Consider the following 11,440-nt stretch of genomic DNA (forward strand, 5'->3'; position numbering starts at 1 on the left):
ATTCCTTGCATCTATACATTAAGAAATTGAAAATCTACCCAATACCATTTAATTTTCATAAAAATTGATCAGAAAAATCCACCACTGCTGGTCGACTTATATTGAAAAAAAATTGGAAAATTTCTCAAATGAGAAATGGCCACATACAATAAATTGATCCAATTTTATTGGCCACACCATACAATAAAATGATCCAATTTTATAGCAATTCAGTAAAAACTATCAGTTGTACAGGAAAACCGAAAACATTTTTTAATTTGTTTCTTGAAATCTGATCTAATTTTTCATTTTTTCCCCTATATAAGTCGATCAGGAGTGGTGGATTTTTCTGATAACATTTTTATGAAAATTGAATGGTGTAGGGTAGATTGTCAATATCTTAATGCATAGATCCAAGCTTTTTTTTCAGAGTTTTCAATAATTTTTTTTAATAATTAAGGAGAAGGTGTGTGTGGAGCATTGGGCAGATTTTTCAAATGCTACAATCAATCAAAAAATGGATTGTAGCTCTTGAATTGAAAATAAATTAGAATCATTGTAAAGTGTGGGGTCACCTTTAGTCCTCCGTGTCATTATCTGGTACCCAAAGTATTCCCGTTGACTGAAAACCCTAGCTCCTGCCGATCAATCTGTTATGAAGCACCCAAAGCAGTCCAATGTGCTGCAAAGTTTAGGCAAATTGCTCCCAAACTTTGTTCTTAAGGCCTCTTTTCCCCGGACTCTTGATAGGCAGTGAAATGCCTCTCAAACTCTCACAACTGCTTGCTGCTACTTGGTAACTGCTCACTGCTGCCTGATAACTGCTCACTGCTGCCTAAGAACTGCTTGCTGAGCACACAGTTCAACAGTCCGAGGAAAAGAGGCCTAACTTTCCTACTTTCACGAATAGCATGGGGAAATTTGTGAGACAGTATAAGTCGAGGGCAGGTTGTTAATGGAAACCTAAACTGAGAAGGATATGGATTTTTCCTTTTTAAAATAATACCAGTTGCCTGACTCTCCTGCTGATCCTGTGTCTCTAATACTTTTAGCCACAGAAAGTGAACAAGCATGCAGATCAGGTACAGGAGAAGGTAAAGAGGCACCCAATGTTCATAAAATACTCTAAAATCAATAAAAATAAAAAAGATGAGGCGGCTTACCTCACAGACGACAACTCACTTTAGATTGAGAAGTTTTAATGATAAATAAGCACAGGCAACGCGTTTCGTGGGACCACGCCCACTTCCTCAGGCCAAATAAAAGTGCCGCTATAATCTGTATGCCGCACTCAAGGCACCTCATCTTTTTTTATTGATTTCAGAGTACTTCATATACATTGGGCTCCTCTTTACCTTCTCCTGTGCCTCACTCCCCCCCCCCCCCCCCCCTGCTTCTCGGTGAGGGGAGTCTTGTGCATCCAATCCAGGGTGGAATTCCGCCACCTACGGAGAGCGACCATATTCAAGTTTGCTGGTATACCTGAGTGGAGGACACTCCACCTGCCTGAAGTGGTCGGTTGCCCCTCGTGCAATTCACTTTTGTGAGTATTTTTACTTAGAATCTTTATTTTAATACTCATCACATGTGACATACTGCACCATTTTGGCTCCTGTTATCTTTGTGTTTTTTTCTCCCAGTACCACATGCAGATCAGGTGCTCTGACTGTAGTCACATTGGATTAGCAACATGCTTGTTTCAGGTGTGTGATTCAGCCACTGCTGCAGCCAAAGAGATCAGCAGGACTGCCAAGCAACTTGCATTGTTTAAAAGGAAACATCTATATCCCTCTCAGTTTAGGTTTCCTTTAAAAGCTTTATAGGTAAAAGGCTAGATGTTCTGAATTTTATTGTTAACTGGCAGTCAGCCCCAGGGTCTAGCAAAGAGAAGCAATATGTGAGGGATGAGAGGCGTGGTGGATGAGTTAAGCAACAGGGTTCACATGGATTGAGTGGTCACATTGGTGGTATTTATCATGACATCATCATGATAAACAGACCTGTTTTTTCAGCCATTTTTGTAGCAGTTTATATATAACAAATTTTCCATTGTTAACAATTGTGGCAGGCATGAAACAATAGCATTGGCAATCCCCACAACTGTGTGTGTGGGGGGCGGGGGGCAAGGGCAAGCGGGACCCGCTCCACCCCCTCCCACCTTGCAGAGTGAGGCCTCTTTTCAACGGACTGTTGAGCTCTGTGCTCAGCAAGCAGTTACCAGGCAGCAGTGACCAGTGACCAGTTACCAGGCAGCAACAAGCAGTTACCAGGCATTAGTGACAAGTTACCAGGCAGCAACAAGCAGTTATCAGGCAGTAGTGAGAAGTTGTGAGAGTTTGAGAGGCATTTCACTGCCTATCAACAGTCCGTAGAAAAGAGGCCTGAGTGCACCGGAGCTGTGTTTTGTAAAACTATTTACCTGCTAACAATGTCCCACTTGCTCTATGCCGCCCTCCTCTGACTCCCAATCACATGACATGCACCAGAAATTGGGCATGCAGCAGAGCGAGTGGCTACCAGGAGGAAGAGGAGGCCCGATGCAATGGGAGCAGTTATTTTTACACAGCTCTTGTGTGCTTACTCTGCAAGGGGGAATAGAGGAGGAGTGGGCCCCCAGGGAAAGGAAGGGTATTGCTGCAGGGAGCCCCATGATAGCTGTGTTTTCTAGGGGGCCAGAAACGTTATTGTTATGCACCTGAATTGTGGTCTTTTGTCTGATACTGAACTGAAACTGGGAGTCCTCCTTCACATAGACAGCTGTACAGCCGGTGATCTGCCGGGCAACCAACACTACCTATTTAGTATGTAATGCAATCAAATGGCAGCATTTGTAACCAATACGAGCTTTGCATAGCATGAGGTCACTATGCAGCTGTCACATCCTAGGAATCTGCTGCATCAGTCTGGGCATGGGCAGCTGCTGCCCCTCAGATGTACATATAGTTTACATCAGGGGTCCCCAAACCTTTACGGTCAAGGGCCGGGTCAACATACTTAAGACTGCTGTGGGGCCAAAACATACATAAAATGATGTTGAAAAATTTGATTGGAAGCCAGCAAATTACTGCTCTCTGCCTTCTACAATATGTGGATGGGTGGGGTCAGCACTGCTATTCTGTATGTGGGCCGCTAATATTTAAAGGTGCAGTGGACCACATCTATAAGTTATACATTTTGTGTTGGGGAAGCAGTGAAAAAGACTCGGCGGGGGTGGCTGGTGCATTCGCCTGCGAGCCTTAGTTTGAGGACCACTGGTTTACATGTATAGAACAGATAACACTGTACTGCCCATGCTGAATGCTTATTGCCCGCATGCTCCTGGCAGATCCATGCAGCTGATAGGTGGTGGAAGCACCGCTGTCCATAGCCATTCTGAATTCTTTACAATCATAAATATTTTGAAAACATAAGTGTCCCAACTACTAAGAAGTCTTTATGTAACCAAGTTGAAATGACACACCCAATCAGGTTCAGCAGAATTAAAAAGAAAGATAAACACCTTCTGCCTAGTTACTGTACATGCTGAGGACAGAATTAGTATTCCCTTTTATATGGCACCAGTAGCATAGCTACTTACATGCCAGAAAAAGGACACACACACACACTCTGAGAATCATGTCATAATAAAGTGGACCTGAACCTTGCACAGGACTGAAGGAAAACATATAGAAATGCTTTGCTGCAATGTCTTCCCGTTTTTGCTCGCAGAAATGGGAAGACCTTGCAGGAACCATTTCTATATGTTTTCCTTCAGTCCTGTGCAAGGTTCAGGTCCACTTTAACATGACATGATTCTTTATCACTGCAGAATAGAGAACCCTTTACACTAGAACCCATTCTGAACCAGAACTCACGCAGCATCTACACTCCATTTACGGTAAATTCCTTTGTCTGTAGTCCTTAGAATGAATTGATGCTTGCATCCTGGAGTCGTTATTGATCAAACTGACTGCATACTCTGTAACTTAGCAGCATTTATTTTCATACAGATAAGAATGGAATCTGAACTACACCCTTCCAGGCCAGCACTGTTGAAGAAGGTAGGAGCAAAAAGCACCAAGGAAACAGATTATACGACACCTGACAGGTTCATTACCTGGAGATCCCGTCCTGCTACATCTAGTAGAATTTTGTCTAAAGTCAACAAGAATGTCCTCTACACTGGCAGGTGAAGACTGATGACTATGTCTGGAGGGATGATGTAACGATCGGTGGGCGCAGAGAGTATCTGATTACCGGTGATCTGCAGTATCACCGGAAATACAGATATATACCAGATTATAAGTGAACTGCAGTCTCACCGATAATCCGATATACAAACTAACCTCTGATCACCCGAGTAGAGTGTAGTGTTTGGTGTAACTGTAACACTAAGAGGACAAGGCCTCAATGCAGTAAGGAGTACTGCACAGATTCCTTCCGCAGACCTGAGCTCTCCAAGACGGGAGGAGTCAGACTGATAGTAGGAAGGGATATCTGAAAGTGACCCTCAGGAGGAAGGATCGCTAACAGAGCGAGGAACCGCCTCTAACGGTAAGGTCGGTTCTCGAGGTCGGACAAGCCAGGTCGTACACACACGGACAGATAAAGTACAGGATCAGGAGGCAAAGTCAGAGTCAAAGTACAGGCAGGGTTCAGCAACGGGGTATCAGAAATATCGGGGTACAAAATCAGGAGGCAGAAGCAGAGTCAAGGAACGAGCCGGGGTTCGGCAACAGAGTATCAGAAATATCGAGGTGCAAGATCAGAGTTCAGGAGGATAGTCGAGGCAGGCAAAAGTCATAACATATAATCACAATCAAACTAGTACTTTAGCTATCAAATATCTAGCTAAGTGTAGGATTACAGCTCCAGCTGGTCCCGGCACACTTGCGGATCTGACTACGGATCTGGGTGCTCCCACGTATGTGATCGCACGCCAGACAAAGAGCAAGTGAACAACCAGCAGTATATATACTCTAGGACCTTTCCAGGACCTCCCTAATTGCTGGTCCAATGGGAGCAGTGGAATTTGTCAGCTGACCCAGCTGGTCAGCCGACACCCTTCTAACTGCTATTTAAACTCTGCCTCTGTGCTCGCGCGCGTGTAAGTCTGAATCTTGGTGGACTATCAGTCCCAGCCACACCAGTACTGTTTTGCAATGTATCTAATGCGGGGGTCGCCTCTGATGTGAATTCCGCCGTTACCAATGCGGATTCCGCCGCACTGCCCATGCGGCATGCGGCGTTTTTTCCGCGTTGTGACGCCATGCTGGACGCGGAAACAGCCGCCTCACCTCGAGAGACGGCGGCTTTTCCGCGTTTCCTCACAGATGACTCTGGGCTGCTTGTTGGATAGTGTAAATTCCCATTTAGGTTAGAGAAGAAATGGCAGCACACACCATGAATATGAAAATCATATTCTAAGTCCTTCTTGAGGCTTTTTTTTTTTTTTTTTAATAAAAAACTTTTTCTCCATCCCCTCCCAATAATCTTGCAATATCCCCCCTCCAAAAAAAAGTTGGTCACATGACTACTGCCGCTCAGGACCAGATTTATACTTTTTATACCCCTAGTCCAAGTATGTTGTGGCTTCTCTTATGTGCAGCAGTGCTCCTCCTATCCCATGTGTAGTCCCCTCTTCTATCTCTTCTACCTCTCTTTCATGAACAGCTCCCTGGGGCAGTTTCCCTATATCAGGTGTTCCTCCCCATTTTTAGCCTCCTCTTTCATTGTAGCAACCCCTCTTTCATGTTCAGGTGCCCCATTGGGCTGCAGCCACTCAAGGCCCTTGCCTTTGTGGCCTTACTAGAAATCCAACCCTGCTGCTGTTGCATTGGTGAGTCTCTATTGCAGACCACAGTCAGCCATCCACACCACGCCCTCCCCACTTGTCATAACCCTTTGCAAGATGGGGCTTGATTGACATCTTGGTCACTACTCCACCCTCATTTCAATGGAGAGGCTTTATGAGCAGCACTCCATCCCCTCCCTGTGTGCATAGGGCTCTTTCACATTAGACAAGGCGTGCAGGAGCCTTTCTCCTGCACGCGTTGTCTGCCTGCGGCGTGTCGTTGGGTATCTGCGGTGCGACGCAATCAGCGGCGGTAGCTGGTAATTAAACCCGACGGAAAACGCCGCCCCGCGGGTGCGTTGGACGAAAAACTGCGCCCGGGTGCGTCCGGACCGCAACGCATCAAAACGCAGTGTCGGGTGTGAAAGGTAAAATGAAAGTCTATGGACTTTCATCTTACCTTGGTTAACGCAAACGTTAGCCATTTGCGTTAACGCACAAAATCTGCCCTAATGTGAAAAAGCTCATAGGGAGACTACAGGGTGCTTTTAGATGCTTTTTATAGCTTTTATACTCTAGTTGTTAGAAAGTTAAAAAACAAAAAAACAAAAGGAGGCTTTAAGGTGTACAATGGGCTTGATTCACAAAAGAGTGCTGACTGTTAGCACGGGCGTTTTCGTGCAAATTTTCTCATTGCGTGCGATCGCGAATTTTCATGCGAATCGATAACGATTTCGCGTGCAAACGTGAATTTTCACGCGAAATCGATATCGTTTTCACGCAAAAACGCGTTTGCGCACGAAATCGCTAGCAATTCGCGCGAAAATTCGCGATTGCGCACAATGCGAACATTTGCGCCATGCTGACAGTTAAGCCCAATATATATATATATATATATATATATATATATATATATATCAAATTAATAATTCAAAATAGCCCAGTAAGGTCACAATAACTACAACTATTGCTGATAAGGCAACTGCTATGTGGCTCTGCAGCAGAAGGAGCCCAGGAGAGCCTTTTGTGTTTATTTATGCAAGTAACATAAAATATGTGATGGAGCAGAGTGTTCTGTACAGATAGGCACCCAGTATAACAAGTTAGAACTCTTTACTGAAGAAAGACACGTAGAGATAAATCATACACCACCATCAGGTAATGTAGCTTACTTATAACAAAGAGGAACATACAGTGTATGCAGGAAATCACAATACCATAAAGATCTTCACATCATTCTACAGACAGTGACATCTTGTGGTTGCTTTACTTTACTGCAATTTCAAGTAATTTTGTTGATACTGCTGATATGAACTTAAAATGAATGCATTGTTAGTATGTAGTCCTTTGTTTGACTGTAATGAAAACAATCCATAAGCTGCCTTTATTAAGGTTTTAGATCTAGTTCAGGTTTCCATAGGTTTGAGGTCAGTGCTGACGGCCCTATAATAATTCTGTGATGGGGGCCTGTCTGTCACACCCAGTTACACTCTACACCCTAGTATAGAGCAAAGTCACAACAGGGACCATTTTTAAAGTTCTAAGTTAAAAATAATGCTGTTGTGTAAATATTGTCGATGGAAGTAATGATTCATCTTCTATTTTGTAATTCCACTTATTGTATTGCAGGAGGGTGAGGAAAGAATACAATGTCCTCAGACATAGCAACTTCCCAGCATGCTTTTATACTGATCTAGAGGTGACACCCAGAGCAGATATAACTGAAAGTTACCAAACACATGGAAGAGGAAGACTTCAAGTTGCCCCAGCAGATTATTTTCATAAATCTAGGCCAAGTTTGCTCCTGAAGCACGAAGTATATGGAGGCTGCAATTTGTATTCCCTTTTAAAGCGGATCTGAGATTAAAAACGAACTATAACAAGTAACTTGTCTATATATGTTATCTAAAGTTTAGATAGTTTACACAGCATATCTATCTGCAAACAGCTTCAACAGTGTAAGAATATTTATTCCTGTGATACAATGAGGGCAGCCATGTTCTGTTAGTCACATTGTCACAGGCCGAGAGCTGGAGATGCTATCAGCTTACCTGTGAGTAAATTCAGTGCCCTCTCCTCCTCCCCTCTGCCTCTAAAATCAATGGCTAGTAACACCTCCCCCTCCCCCTGCCTAGACTGAGCTCCTATAAGCCCTTGCTACTGTCTGAAAATGCCAAGGCACTCTGAAAAGCTGTGGGCGAGGCTTGTTTAGTTTATGGGGAATTCGAGTATTAAAACAAAACAAACAAAGTATCTGGCTTGAGGAATGCCTTATAAACTATATGAAAGGAACACAATTATGCAATGAGTAAAAGTTTATCTTGGATCTACTTCAAGCAATACCAGTTGCCTAATCCTCTGCCTCTAATACTTTTAGCCATAGACCCTGAACAAGCATGCAGCAGATCAGGTGTTTCTGGCATTATTGTCAGATCTGACAAGATTTGCAGCATGCTTGTTTCTAGTGTAATTCAGCCACTACTGCAGCTAAATAGATCAGAAGGGCTGCCAGGCAACTGGTATTGTGTAAAAGGAAATAAAAATCCTCCACCTCCACATACTTTTCGCTTCAGGTTCAACGCTGGTCTGAACTTGGTCATGGCGGACGATAAAGACCGCCATGGCCGAGAATCCCGATTCAGACCAGTGTGTGTACAACGGCCACACAACATCAGCTAAAGATGTATACCAGATCTTTAGCAATTCCTGAAGCCTAAACAGAGCATGATCACGTTATTCTCCCCTCTTCTCCGCAGGAATCGGCTCCGTTGCATGCCGCACCATTGCATGCCGCTCGTTCGTTCTCTCGTTCGTTCTTTGATGCAATTCAGTGTCCCAGCATTTTCACTGAGGCAGGGAACGCACTAGGCAGGAACGCTAGCGTTGCGGAAAATGCACATAATGCAAGTCAATGGGCCGCAGGAAAAAACACATATACTTGCGTTCTACAATGTGCATTTTTAATAACACTGGTTTTGTTGCATAGTTTTCAAAAATGCATCAAAAACGCACATAATAAAAGTCAATGGTGACGCACAGGTATAGCGTTTTAGTGCGTTTTGTATGCGTTTTAAATGCATTAAAAAAAAAAAAGGAAAACAAGTTTGATGATGTATTTCTGCTTCCTGTTGACTTCCTAGTGATTTGCATAAAGCGCAGGAAAAAGCATGCAAAACGCATACAAATCGCATATGCAATTTATATATACAAACCGCAAACGCATTAAAATGCGCACAAAATGCAAGAAAAACGCATATGCAGGAAAAAACTCAAAACTCAAACGTACAGAAAACGCACGTAAAATGCACAAACGCATATGCAGCAAAATGCTGTGTTTCCTGCACTGCCTAGTGTGTTCCCAGCCTCATAGGCATGCTGGCAAGCCATATGCTGGAAAGGATTTACCTACAGCAAGAGGTTGGGTTCACATTCTGATGTATAATGATGGATAGATCTAATGCATGACTAGCTGTTTGTCTGTTCACATACATTGGTGCTTGTTGTTAAATGGGGACACAGACAGGAATTTTAAATGTTCTTGATGCTATCCAAATAAACAAAATGGTAGCAGATCCCTTGTAAACACAGCCTGGACCAGCCCGTCACATTGCCTCTGCAGACAGTAAGCATGAGGTCTGGCTAATGAGGCTTTCTGATAAATACTGTATATTATGTACAAAGCACTAATATAGGACTTTTGTGTTCTAGACAAAACATCCATGGCTAGATGGACGGTATCCAGGGAACCAAAATATGTGACAAGAGTTTCCGTCTGGGAAAGAAGCTGCTACTGCCGCCCTTGAGGGCACATGTGAGAGTTTTCCCTGAGATCCCTAAACTCTTGGAACTGGATGTGTCTCTTCCAAGGATTAGAGCAATTAAATCCATAAAAGGCCAGATAACATTCCTTTCTAGCCAGGGCCGGAGCTACCATAGGAAAAAATGGGCAATTGCCCCAGGGCCCCAGAGCCTGTAGGGGCCCCCAAGTTGTCCCTCCCCATATTAACTGTTGCTCCCCAGGGACTCTGCAGAGTCTGTTAAGTTGGGAGGTGATTGGGGGAGGGTCAGCATCCAGCTCAGGGGCCCAGGAGGGAAGTTTGGCTGCAACAAAGGGCTTCTAATGACGGTTTTTGGTCGGGGGGGGGGGGGCGGTTGGGGGGCACCCAGTCTAATTATTGCCCTAGGGCCCAATTGTTACTTGAACCGGCCCTGTTTCTAGCCAATCTAGGATAATAAATGCTGAAACACACACACTGGATTGTGTTTTTATGTTGTTTTGCTCATTAACAATACAGAGTACACTTATGAAGTGTTAAATTATTTTTTTTGTAATATTGTATGCAGGAAACTTTTACTGACCACCACTTAGCTATTGTTCCACACTGCAGAAACGTGGATCTAGGAGCGCCACCAAAACTTATCAAAAATGGAGTGCCTGGGTCCTCACCCCAGTGCCAAGGGGTCAATACAATAAAATCTTCCACGGACCGGCACCACAAGATATATTTATAGCTCAGTGACTTTCATTGCAGCATATTTCTGGTGCAACTTGACAAAGGCCAATAGGCCGAAACAGCGGGCTGGTTGCCTTGCATTGCTTCATGCTGCAATAAAATTCACTGAGCAATAAATACATCTTGTGGTGCTGGTCCTTGGAGGATTTTATTGTTCCACACTGGTACTGTACACTGTTTCTTCTGCTCTCATTGGACAGGTCTAACAATCTATCTTTGCACTCCTACTCAGACCCATTGTAGTCCATCCATACTGGTGGGGTGGTAAAAAGCAGCTGGAGGTGAGACCTGGTAAACTGTAATGGCTCTGGTGCCATTACATAGCCATATCCCGATACGGGATTTTTCCCACAAACAGTTATTTTTGAGTGGTGAGCGATTGTTTCCGCACTCTTGCGATGTGGGTACCGGCGCGTGATTACGCGAACGATGTTTGGCAATGCACAGTGACAATGACCACTACGGCGAATCAGATCTTTAAGATCCCCGATGATTCCCGCACAAAGTACTCTTGTTCACGTCTGTCGTGTGCCGTCGCGAGTGCCATTGCATATACACTCGCTGGCAGGAAGATCGGGGAATGCTTGTCGTCGTGGGATTCGTCTTCCTGCCTCATGAGGTGAGTATTCAGCTGAAGACTCCTCCAGGCTTCCAACGGTGGCCCCCTGATTTGCCCATACAGATGGAGTAGTGATATCTGAAGCCCTGTACATAAACGCCAACCTTTCATGGGGTGAAAAGCAATCAACTGGGTTGCATTTTCCTGACTGATTGCTATTTTATTGCAAAGAAAGAGAATCTGTGTTGGAAATCTGCTGCTCTACTCTCCCTTCCCTCTTTATAGGAAACATCAATACTCAGTTGAGCATGCATGTCTGTATGCCGCATGGCAACTGCCATGCTCAGGTGCACCTACATGGGGAGACCACCTGTCCACTAACTGTGCTGAGTGCTAGCAAGCACATGGCTGGTAGACGAGAGCAGCTGACAGGCAGTGAATTCATCCCCTTCAGCTTACCGTAGAAAAGAGGCCTAAGGCCTGGGTCACAATGGCGTTCTGTTAGTGTAGTCAATGTGATGCATCCGTCGGTTTGGAAAAATTGCAGCAGACCCAAACTTGCAGTCCATTTGGTGGAACATGCCGAACGGATCCGTTCAAATGGACCAATGTGAA

At 44.3% G+C, this 11,440-nt stretch overlaps 1 long non-coding RNA gene across 1 annotated transcript; it reads left to right on the forward strand.

Annotated features, from left to right (window-relative positions):
• Positions 1-2,217: 2,217 nt before the first annotated feature.
• On the forward strand, positions 2,218-7,608 carry LOC137544044 (uncharacterized). Its single transcript, XR_011025704.1, has 3 exons — positions 2,218-2,297; positions 3,969-4,147; positions 7,382-7,608. It is a non-coding gene; the product is annotated as an uncharacterized lncRNA (long non-coding RNA).
• The last annotated feature ends 3,832 nt before the right edge of the window (positions 7,609-11,440 follow it).

This window comes from Hyperolius riggenbachi, chromosome 2 (assembly GCF_040937935.1).
Source record: "Hyperolius riggenbachi isolate aHypRig1 chromosome 2, aHypRig1.pri, whole genome shotgun sequence".
NCBI lineage: Eukaryota > Metazoa > Chordata > Amphibia > Anura > Hyperoliidae > Hyperolius > Hyperolius riggenbachi.